Source organism: Anas platyrhynchos, chromosome 21 (assembly GCF_047663525.1).
Source record: "Anas platyrhynchos isolate ZD024472 breed Pekin duck chromosome 21, IASCAAS_PekinDuck_T2T, whole genome shotgun sequence".
NCBI classification, from domain to species: domain Eukaryota; kingdom Metazoa; phylum Chordata; class Aves; order Anseriformes; family Anatidae; genus Anas; species Anas platyrhynchos.
In genome coordinates, this window is record NC_092607.1 from 1,894,362 (window position 1) to 1,906,434 (window position 12,073).

Below are 12,073 nucleotides of genomic sequence, written 5' to 3' on the forward strand. Positions count from 1 at the left end.
GCGTTTCCTGGGGCCCGATTTTTCAGTCGTCTGCTATGCTGGCTAGGGTTATATTTAGGGTTGCTCGTAAACAGCGAACCCGGAGGGTCCAGTTGCATGTGGGGCTGCGTAAAGGCTCTCCTCGGGAGTTCAGTTGTACCCATAGCCTTCCCCTGGGGCACTTTTGTATGGGCGAAAGGGGCTCGGAAACGTTTTCTGGGGCCCAAGTTTTAAGTCGTCTCCCATGCCGGCTAGGGCTATGTTTAGTGTTGCTTGGAAAGAGCGAACCCAGAGGGTCCAGTTGCATGTTGGGCTGCATATAGGCTCCCCTGGGGAGTTCACGTGTACCCAAAGCCTTCCTTTGGGGGCACTTTTGGATGGGCGAAAGGGGCTTGGAATGAGTTTTCTGGGGCATGATTTTTCAGTCATCTTCCATGCGGGCCAGGGTTATAATTAGGGTTGCTGTGAAAGAGCGAATACGGAGGGTCCAGTTGCATGTGGGGCTGCGTAAAGGCTCCCCTGGGGAGTTCAATTGTACCCAAAGCCTTCCTCTGGGGGCACTTTTGGATGGGTGAAAGGGGCTCGGAATGCGTTTTCTGAGGCCGGAGTTTTCAGTCGTCTCCAATGCCAGCTAGGGCTATATATTAGTTTTGCTCGGAAACAGTGAACCCGGAGGGTCCATTTCCATGTGGGGCTGCGTAAAGTCTCTCCTGGTGTGGTGTAAATGCCTGAAGTAACTAGGAAAATAAAACTAACATTCACACTTTTAAGGAAAAGATTCAGCATTGATGAGGCTTTCAGGGTAGGGCATAACTGCATTATCTGAGCATTCCCTAGGCTCCCAACCTTAGATGCTATCGCGCTGGGGAAACTTGGTGTGCTAGCTCTAAGGAACACCACGGAGCGTGGAGTGGAGTGGAGACACCACGGCTAGGCTCTGTGATCAGGTGGGACCTCGATTGTTCTTGTGCACAAAGCTGCACTTTTTGCCACCCTAAGCCAAAGACCTGTCATGTTTTGACAAATGCTGTACCCTAGTGTACTTTTTGCTCATTATAATATCATTATAATACCAAAACACACCTCCATCCCAAAAGCTACCCGCCTCCAAGGTGCGACCACCCCTCACTGAGCATGTGCTCTGAATTTCTCGGAGCCTATTACTTTAAACGGAGACGGGAAAACTTTACACCAATCATAACTAAGATATGCTTGACTAGAGCCACTCAAGCTCCACCTAAACGATAGAAAATAATATAAATTGGCCCAAGAGAGAGGGGATGGCAGGGAAGATACCATCGTCAGGGGAGATACCATCCCGAGGACATACAACATCCTTAGGACCTCCTGACTCCTGGGATCAGTCGACGGGCTGAGCCTCTCTTCCCCCCCCATTGGGACGCCTTTGGGTGAGATCTGAATATTTGCTTATAAATCTCTATAGAGTCTTTGATCCTTTTAACGCGTTTATTTCTAGGCTGCACACCTGTAACACCTGTAACACCTATAACACCTGTAACACCTATAACACCTATAACACCTGTAACATCTGTAACACTTATAACATCTGTAAAATCTGTAACATCTGTAACATCTCTAACACCTGTATAACACCTGTAACACCTATAACACCTGTGTATTTCATGCATACTAGCCTGCTTTTGCAGATAGTCACTATCACCGGCAATCCAAAAGAACCTGATTATCTGTTGCTGTAATAAACCATACTTGATTGCATTGTGATAGCTCTCATTAATGCGACTAGGGTGAGGGTGGTTATCCGTGATAGTTCAGTGTTCTGAATCTAACCAGACCCCCAGACGGTTAATGCATTGTTGGTGAATGTCTGAGCGGACCCCCAGGCGGTTATTACGTTTTTGGTGAATGTCCGAACGGACCCCCAGTTTTGGTGAATGTCCGACTGGTTCAGTACTCTGAATGCAACCGGGCCCGTAACGGTTAATCAGCTACACCCCTTTAACGCGACAGTAAAATTGGCGTAGTCGGCAGGATTGCTATGGATAAACTACTGCAAAAATATAAATGTGCCCCTTCCCAGGCAGGGAAGGAGTTTTCCCAAAAGTTTTGGAAAGATGAGGAGAAAGTGGTAGAGCACATTGAGCCGTGTCAGGCTTCACGAAAGATTGGTCAAAGAAAGGGTAAAGGTGCGATTTATGCTGTGTTAGGAGATTGTTTGTCTTGTGCTCGGCAAAAAGCTAAGGAAACTCCTGCTCCCAAATTGATCTCTGATGCGGAACATACAGCTTTGAAATCAGAGAATGAAATATTGAAGTCATCATTGGCCTTTGAAAGAGAGACGGGAAAAACATTAGGAATTAGAGTGGATAAACTTTTGGATGAAAATAATAAACTTTCCATTGAGAATGACAGACTTGTGACTGAAAATGATAAACTTGTGAGTGAAAATGATAAACTTGTGCATGAGAATAATCATCTTAAACAATTGCTGGAGAGGGTTAGTCATCTGTTAAATAAAGTACAGCCTTGTGCTCCGGTCAAGCAGATTCGTGGAGTGCTGCATAATGCAGAACCTGAAAGCTGGGACAGTGATTTCTGGTCTGACAGTGATGATGGTGTTGAAGAGATTTCTGATTCTGAACCCCAATCCATTTCCTTGAGACCTTTGGTTAAGACTGAGACTACTGTTGATGATAATGATGAAATCTGCACTACTGTGCGAACGATTCCGTTGCCACCAGCAGAGTTGGTTAAAATACAGGAGAAGTTCTCAAGGCGGTCAGGGGAATCAGAAGTTGAGTATGTGTGTCGAGTTTCTCTTAAAGGAGGAGATCGAATGATGTTGAGTGAGGAAGAGGTAGGAGGCTTTTGGAGACCTGGAGTATTTTTAAACACCACACCAGGAGCTGACCTGGCTGTAGCAGTACAGAAAGCAGCCTGCATTCAGGCGATATATGAAAGAGATGAATTTAGGAAATCCCCGATGTTAGCTCCTATTGATCCGATTCGGTTAACCCCTCTCATCCGTGGACTCCCTGATTGTCTTAAGATGTTTGTAGCAAACACCCAAGATCATATACTAGCTGCTTGTAGGGATGATGATAGTGGTTGTAGGCAAAATCCTAACTCCCCTATTCCCACCTGGAGTGAATTGGTACAAGACATAGATAAGTACGGACACTGAATGGGCTGGATTAATTCATCCAGTATTAAATCCCAAGACCACTCTCGGCGAGTCCGCCAAATCCACACTAAAAATCCCAGATATCCCAAATTCAAAGAGAGATTGAAACCTAATAGGGAACGAGGTGAGTTGTGGTGTCGGCAAAAAAACTCTTAACCCCGGGGAGGGCAATGAGCCACCCTGCTCGGCAGGTATTAACAATTCAATGGCTCTCTAATGAACATATTGACCCTATCATTGCCATTCCTGTTGAACCCCCAAAAATATTGGTAAATTTTCTTATTGACACTGGGACCCAAATGTCAGTAATTACACATGAGACAGCACAAACCCTGAGCATAACACCTGGTCAACGCAGGGTTAAATTCATGGGAATCAATGGTGTGGAAAAACAATGCCCCACTGCAAAAATTTCACTCTGGTTGCCAGAGGAACAAAAATTAACCAGGGTAGAAGTATTAGTTGGTGCTGCATATACTGATATTTTAGGATTTGACATACTGCATGGTTGTATGTGGAAACTCCCTGATGGAACTGTGTGGAGTTTCGTGACACATCAAAGGGATTCAGGCACCGTGAGACTGAGCCTGTTACAAACATCCATATCCTTATCCCCTGCTAAAATCATTAATGATCGGCAATATCTGTTGTCAGCAGCAGCACTTATGGGGATTGACGGGGTGGTAACAGAATTGGAAAAAAGAGACATTATTAAAAGGACCAATTCACCTTACAAATCACCAGTATGGCCGGTAAAGAAACCAACCAGGCAATGGCATTTTACAGTGGATTACAGACAGCTGAACGCTAACACTACACCTTTGACTGCCGCAGTTCCAAACATGGCAGAGATAGTGAAAGCCCTCTGTGTTTCTAACAGTAGCAATAGTGCTAACTACTCCCAAACATTTCTACGCATGGGAAATCAAAGATTGCTATTTCACCCTCTTTCTAACCCTGCCGGTTGAATACAACCGAGCATATTTTATTTTCTTTTGTGTTCACAGGAACCCTGAGCGAACTGTATATGGACAGCTGGAAGATGACGAATCAACAGTTTGGATTAATGATGCTATGCTTTACCCTGACCTTGATGCAATTACAGACCTTAAAGGAAACTTAGCTACTGTGGCTGTGCATGGAGCTGAGGTGTTTCACCGTGGCATTTAACCATGTATTGTCACAGTATAGCACAGTCACTGGAACATCTCAAAACAGAAAGGACCTAAATCTCTCTACTTTAGTTCTACATGGAAAACAAAATATTTTCAAAAGATGAATGGAGTTGGAATGATTCTCTAAGAATGGCTGAACTTCAAGCCATGTCTGGACAGACAATACAAATTGGTTGCCAAATAACTAAAATAACTGAACCAAATTTTGATTGCTGGTACAATTTTACTTTCACCAAACCTATAATTGTGTACTGTCTCTGAGGCTACAGAGGCACAGAATTATATGAAGCCTCTGCCCCTGCAGATATTTGAAAACGAACCGACCCAGCCTCCCATTGGTCTAACTCCTTCCATCTTCAACACAGGTCCTTACATAATTAAAATTGTGGGACAACAACAAATTCTCTTTAACCCTAGTTGGTCCCTAAAAAAGGGCCACAGGATGCAACTAGGTTATTGGGAACAGGATTAGGTATATTGAAAAACATTGATGCTGAGGTCTTAATGAGTAGAATAACTGCTACTACAGATGACCTAAGGAAATTGGAACAACCAATAAAATCATCCTTATTGGCTTGAGGAAAATGATCATCAATTAATTGTAAATGCCCTTGGAAAAGCCCAAGGCAATACCTCCCTTGCCTTGAGCTGTATCCAAGCGCAGTTATGGATACAATCTGTAGCAGCAGCTATTATTAGAGAAGGAGAAGGAGGAACTTTGCCCACTGAAATTCGAAAATTGATTTGGGATAATGCTTCAGAATTTGAAAAAGAATTTCAAGCTTGGTGGCAATTAGTCAACTTTACCCATTATGCAGATAAGTAATGCCACCGTATACAATGTATATCCAATCATTGCATTAGGACTCAATCATCATGGAACTATACTTTATCCTAAAGAGCATAAAGTATGGGCCCATCAAGAGGGAGGAAAGTGGCAAACAATTGATGTAAATGCATGCATTGTGCGTGAACAAAAATGTTTCATCTGTGAAAGTAACACGCTAGAATCTCAAGACATTTGTCTTGACACTGAGCAAAATATTTGCCACTTTGAGATACATCCTAATGAAACCCTTGAAACTGTACTTATATGTATTGGGAAAGGTTGTGTTTGTATGAGAACTCATTGTGATTCTATAGTCGTAGATGATACAGTGGTAGATACCAGTAATCTCTCTAATGTTTGTGTTTGCAATTTTACCAAAATTCTAGGATGTGATTTTAAATACTCAGTTCCTGTCACTTCTTATCAACTTATTGCATCTAATTATATTCTGCTTCATGAACTGCTGCCTACTCCTATTGGAATGAACCTCACCTTGGTGAAGAAATTGCTGGTACATGAGGACCTGAAGCAGCTGATGACACAAGTCCGAGAAAATGGACAAAAGACTCTGATTACTGTCCACCATGATGCACAAGAAATACATCGAGTGATGGAAAGAGTGAAGAGAGATGAGAGACACCATTGGTGGGACACTTTGTTTGGATGATCGCCAGCTTCCAAGGGAATCTTCAACAAGATGTTTCACCCTGTTATTATTCTGCTAATACTCACTGTATTATGTTTTATACTGACAATTAGTTTGTATGTTAAACTCTGGTTTATGATGAAACGTTTAGCATCCCTATACAATGTACATACACTCGATAAACCTCAATCCGAGGATGTATGTGATATCCCTGACATATTCCAACCATTGTGAAGCTTGAGTGACTATAGTCACGGGGTGGATTATGTGGTGTAAATGCCTGAAGTAACTAGGAAAATAAAACTAACATTCACACTTTTAAGGAAAAGGTACAGCATTGAAGAGGCTTTCAGGGTAGGGCATAACTGCATTATCTGAGCATTCCCTAGGCTCCCAACCTTAGATGCTATCGCGCTGGGGAAACTTGGTGTGCTAGCTCTAAGGAACACCACGGAGCGTGGAGTGGAGTGGAGACACCACGGCTAGGCTCTGTGATCAGGTGGGACCTCGATTGTTCTTGTGCACAAAGCTGCACTTTTTGCCACCCTAAGCCAAAGACCTGTCATGTTTTGACAAATGCTGTACCCTAGTGTTCTTTTTGCTCATTATAATATCATTATAATACCAAAACACACCTCCATCCCAAAAGCTACCCACCCCCAAGGTGCGACCACCCCTCACTGAGCATGCGCTCTGAATTTCTCGGAGCCTATTACTTTAAACGGAGACGGGAAAACTTTACACCAATCATAACTAAGATATGCTTGACTAGAGCCACTCAAGCTCCACCTAAACGATAGAAAATAATATAAATTGGCCCAAGAGAGAGGGGATGGCAGGGAAGATACCATCGTCAGGGGAGATACCATCCCGAGGACATACAACATCCTTAGGACCTCCTGACTCCTGGGATCAGTCGACGGGCTGAGCCTCTCTTCCCCCCCCATTGGGACGCCTTTGGGTGAGATCTGAATATTTGCTTATAAATCTCTATAGAGTCTTTGATCCTTTTAACGCGTTTATTTCTAGGCTGCACACCTGTAACACCTGTAACACCTATAACACCTGTAACACCTATAACACCTATAACACCTGTAACATCTGTAACACTTATAACATCTGTAAAATCTGTAACATCTGTAACATCTCTAACACCTGTATAACACCTGTAACACCTATAACACCTGTGTATTTCATGCATACTAGCCTGCTTTTGCAGATAGTCACTATCACCGGCAATCCAAAAGAACCTGATTATCTGTTGCTGTAATAAACCATACTTGATTGCATTGTGATAGCTCTCATTAATGCGACTAGGGTGAGGGTGGTTATCCGTGATAGTTCAGTGTTCTGAATCTAACCAGACCCCCAGACGGTTAATGCATTGTTGGTGAATGTCTGAGCGGACCCCCAGGCGGTTATTACGTTTTTGGTGAATGTCCGAACGGACCCCCAGTTTTGGTGAATGTCCGACTGGTTCAGTACTCTGAATGCAACCGGGCCCGTAACGGTTAATCAGCTACACCCCTTTAACGCGACAGTAAAATTGGCGTAGTCGGCAGGATTGCTATGGATAAACTACTGCAAAAATATAAATGTGCCCCTTCCCAGGCAGGGAAGGAGTTTTCCCAAAAGTTTTGGAAAGATGAGGAGAAAGTGGTAGAGCACATTGAGCCGTGTCAGGCTTCACGAAAGATTGGTCAAAGAAAGGGTAAAGGTGCGATTTATGCTGTGTTAGGAGATTGTTTGTCTTGTGCTCGGCAAAAAGCTAAGGAAACTCCTGCTCCCAAATTGATCTCTGATGCGGAACATACAGCTTTGAAATCAGAGAATGAAATATTGAAGTCATCATTGGCCTTTGAAAGAGAGACGGGAAAAACATTAGGAATTAGAGTGGATAAACTTTTGGATGAAAATAATAAACTTTCCATTGAGAATGACAGACTTGTGACTGAAAATGATAAACTTGTGAGTGAAAATGATAAACTTGTGCATGAGAATAATCATCTTAAACAATTGCTGGAGAGGGTTAGTCATCTGTTAAATAAAGTACAGCCTTGTGCTCCGGTCAAGCAGATTCGTGGAGTGCTGCATAATGCAGAACCTGAAAGCTGGGACAGTGATTTCTGGTCTGACAGTGATGATGGTGTTGAAGAGATTTCTGATTCTGAACCCCAATCCATTTCCTTGAGACCTTTGGTTAAGACTGAGACTACTGTTGATGATAATGATGAAATCTGCACTACTGTGCGAACGATTCCGTTGCCACCAGCAGAGTTGGTTAAAATACAGGAGAAGTTCTCAAGGCGGTCAGGGGAATCAGAAGTTGAGTATGTGTGTCGAGTTTCTCTTAAAGGAGGAGATCGAATGATGTTGAGTGAGGAAGAGGTAGGAGGCTTTTGGAGACCTGGAGTATTTTTAAACACCACACCAGGAGCTGACCTGGCTGTAGCAGTACAGAAAGCAGCCTGCATTCAGGCGATATATGAAAGAGATGAATTTAGGAAATCCCCGATGTTAGCTCCTATTGATCCGATTCGGTTAACCCCTCTCATCCGTGGACTCCCTGATTGTCTTAAGATGTTTGTAGCAAACACCCAAGATCATATACTAGCTGCTTGTAGGGATGATGATAGTGGTTGTAGGCAAAATCCTAACTCCCCTATTCCCACCTGGAGTGAATTGGTACAAGACATAGATAAGTACGGACACTGAATGGGCTGGATTAATTCATCCAGTATTAAATCCCAAGACCACTCTCGGCGAGTCCGCCAAATCCACACTAAAAATCCCAGATATCCCAAATTCAAAGAGAGATTGAAACCTAATAGGGAACGAGGTGAGTTGTGGTGTCGGCAAAAAAACTCTTAACCCCGGGGAGGGCAATGAGCCACCCTGCTCGGCAGGTATTAACAATTCAATGGCTCTCTAATGAACATATTGACCCTATCATTGCCATTCCTGTTGAACCCCCAAAAATATTGGTAAATTTTCTTATTGACACTGGGACCCAAATGTCAGTAATTACACATGAGACAGCACAAACCCTGAGCATAACACCTGGTCAACGCAGGGTTAAATTCATGGGAATCAATGGTGTGGAAAAACAATGCCCCACTGCAAAAATTTCACTCTGGTTGCCAGAGGAACAAAAATTAACCAGGGTAGAAGTATTAGTTGGTGCTGCATATACTGATATTTTAGGATTTGACATACTGCATGGTTGTATGTGGAAACTCCCTGATGGAACTGTGTGGAGTTTCGTGACACATCAAAGGGATTCAGGCACCGTGAGACTGAGCCTGTTACAAACATCCATATCCTTATCCCCTGCTAAAATCATTAATGATCGGCAATATCTGTTGTCAGCAGCAGCACTTATGGGGATTGACGGGGTGGTAACAGAATTGGAAAAAAGAGACATTATTAAAAGGACCAATTCACCTTACAAATCACCAGTATGGCCGGTAAAGAAACCAACCAGGCAATGGCATTTTACAGTGGATTACAGACAGCTGAACGCTAACACTACACCTTTGACTGCCGCAGTTCCAAACATGGCAGAGATAGTGAAAGCCCTCTGTGTTTCTAACAGTAGCAATAGTGCTAACTACTCCCAAACATTTCTACGCATGGGAAATCAAAGATTGCTATTTCACCCTCTTTCTAACCCTGCCGGTTGAATACAACCGAGCATATTTTATTTTCTTTTGTGTTCACAGGAACCCTGAGCGAACTGTATATGGACAGCTGGAAGATGACGAATCAACAGTTTGGATTAATGATGCTATGCTTTACCCTGACCTTGATGCAATTACAGACCTTAAAGGAAACTTAGCTACTGTGGCTGTGCATGGAGCTGAGGTGTTTCACCGTGGCATTTAACCATGTATTGTCACAGTATAGCACAGTCACTGGAACATCTCAAAACAGAAAGGACCTAAATCTCTCTACTTTAGTTCTACATGGAAAACAAAATATTTTCAAAAGATGAATGGAGTTGGAATGATTCTCTAAGAATGGCTGAACTTCAAGCCATGTCTGGACAGACAATACAAATTGGTTGCCAAATAACTAAAATAACTGAACCAAATTTTGATTGCTGGTACAATTTTACTTTCACCAAACCTATAATTGTGTACTGTCTCTGAGGCTACAGAGGCACAGAATTATATGAAGCCTCTGCCCCTGCAGATATTTGAAAACGAACCGACCCAGCCTCCCATTGGTCTAACTCCTTCCATCTTCAACACAGGTCCTTACATAATTAAAATTGTGGGACAACAACAAATTCTCTTTAACCCTAGTTGGTCCCTAAAAAAGGGCCACAGGATGCAACTAGGTTATTGGGAACAGGATTAGGTATATTGAAAAACATTGATGCTGAGGTCTTAATGAGTAGAATAACTGCTACTACAGATGACCTAAGGAAATTGGAACAACCAATAAAATCATCCTTATTGGCTTGAGGAAAATGATCATCAATTAATTGTAAATGCCCTTGGAAAAGCCCAAGGCAATACCTCCCTTGCCTTGAGCTGTATCCAAGCGCAGTTATGGATACAATCTGTAGCAGCAGCTATTATTAGAGAAGGAGAAGGAGGAACTTTGCCCACTGAAATTCGAAAATTGATTTGGGATAATGCTTCAGAATTTGAAAAAGAATTTCAAGCTTGGTGGCAATTAGTCAACTTTACCCATTATGCAGATAAGTAATGCCACCGTATACAATGTATATCCAATCATTGCATTAGGACTCAATCATCATGGAACTATACTTTATCCTAAAGAGCATAAAGTATGGGCCCATCAAGAGGGAGGAAAGTGGCAAACAATTGATGTAAATGCATGCATTGTGCGTGAACAAAAATGTTTCATCTGTGAAAGTAACACGCTAGAATCTCAAGACATTTGTCTTGACACTGAGCAAAATATTTGCCACTTTGAGATACATCCTAATGAAACCCTTGAAACTGTACTTATATGTATTGGGAAAGGTTGTGTTTGTATGAGAACTCATTGTGATTCTATAGTCGTAGATGATACAGTGGTAGATACCAGTAATCTCTCTAATGTTTGTGTTTGCAATTTTACCAAAATTCTAGGATGTGATTTTAAATACTCAGTTCCTGTCACTTCTTATCAACTTATTGCATCTAATTATATTCTGCTTCATGAACTGCTGCCTACTCCTATTGGAATGAACCTCACCTTGGTGAAGAAATTGCTGGTACATGAGGACCTGAAGCAGCTGATGACACAAGTCCGAGAAAATGGACAAAAGACTCTGATTACTGTCCACCATGATGCACAAGAAATACATCGAGTGATGGAAAGAGTGAAGAGAGATGAGAGACACCATTGGTGGGACACTTTGTTTGGATGATCGCCAGCTTCCAAGGGAATCTTCAACAAGATGTTTCACCCTGTTATTATTCTGCTAATACTCACTGTATTATGTTTTATACTGACAATTAGTTTGTATGTTAAACTCTGGTTTATGATGAAACGTTTAGCATCCCTATACAATGTACATACACTCGATAAACCTCAATCCGAGGATGTATGTGATATCCCTGACATATTCCAACCATTGTGAAGCTTGAGTGACTATAGTCACGGGGTGGATTATGTGGTGTAAATGCCTGAAGTAACTAGGAAAATAAAACTAACATTCACACTTTTAAGGAAAAGGTACAGCATTGAAGAGGCTTTCAGGGTAGGGCATAACTGCATTATCTGAGCATTCCCTAGGCTCCCAACCTTAGATGCTATCGCGCTGGGGAAACTTGGTGTGCTAGCTCTAAGGAACACCACGGAGCGTGGAGTGGAGTGGAGACACCACGGCTAGGCTCTGTGATCAGGTGGGACCTCGATTGTTCTTGTGCACAAAGCTGCACTTTTTGCCACCCTAAGCCAAAGACCTGTCATGTTTTGACAAATGCTGTACCCTAGTGTTCTTTTTGCTCATTATAATATCATTATAATACCAAAACACACCTCCATCCCAAAAGCTACCCGCCTCCAAGGTGCGACCACCCCTCACTGAGCATGCGCTCTGAATTTCTCGGAGCCTATTACTTTAAACGGAGACGGGAAAACTTTACACCAATCATAACTAAGATATGCTTGACTAGAGCCACTCAAGCTCCACCTAAACGATAGAAAATAATATAAATTGGCCCAAGAGAGAGGGGATGGCAGGGAAGATACCATCGTCAGGGGAGATACCATCCCGAGGACATACAACATCCTTAGGACCTCCTGACTCCTGGGATCAG

The 12,073-nt window shown here is 42.6% G+C and overlaps 1 long non-coding RNA gene across 1 annotated transcript; it reads left to right on the forward strand.

Moving 5' to 3' along the window:
- Positions 1-1,230: 1,230 nt before the first annotated feature.
- Positions 1,231-10,515, forward strand: LOC139999215 (uncharacterized). The gene is made up of 3 exons (XR_011804476.1): positions 1,231-1,388; positions 4,150-6,753; positions 9,515-10,515. It is a non-coding gene; the product is annotated as an uncharacterized lncRNA (long non-coding RNA).
- Positions 10,516-12,073: the final 1,558 nt, after the last annotated feature.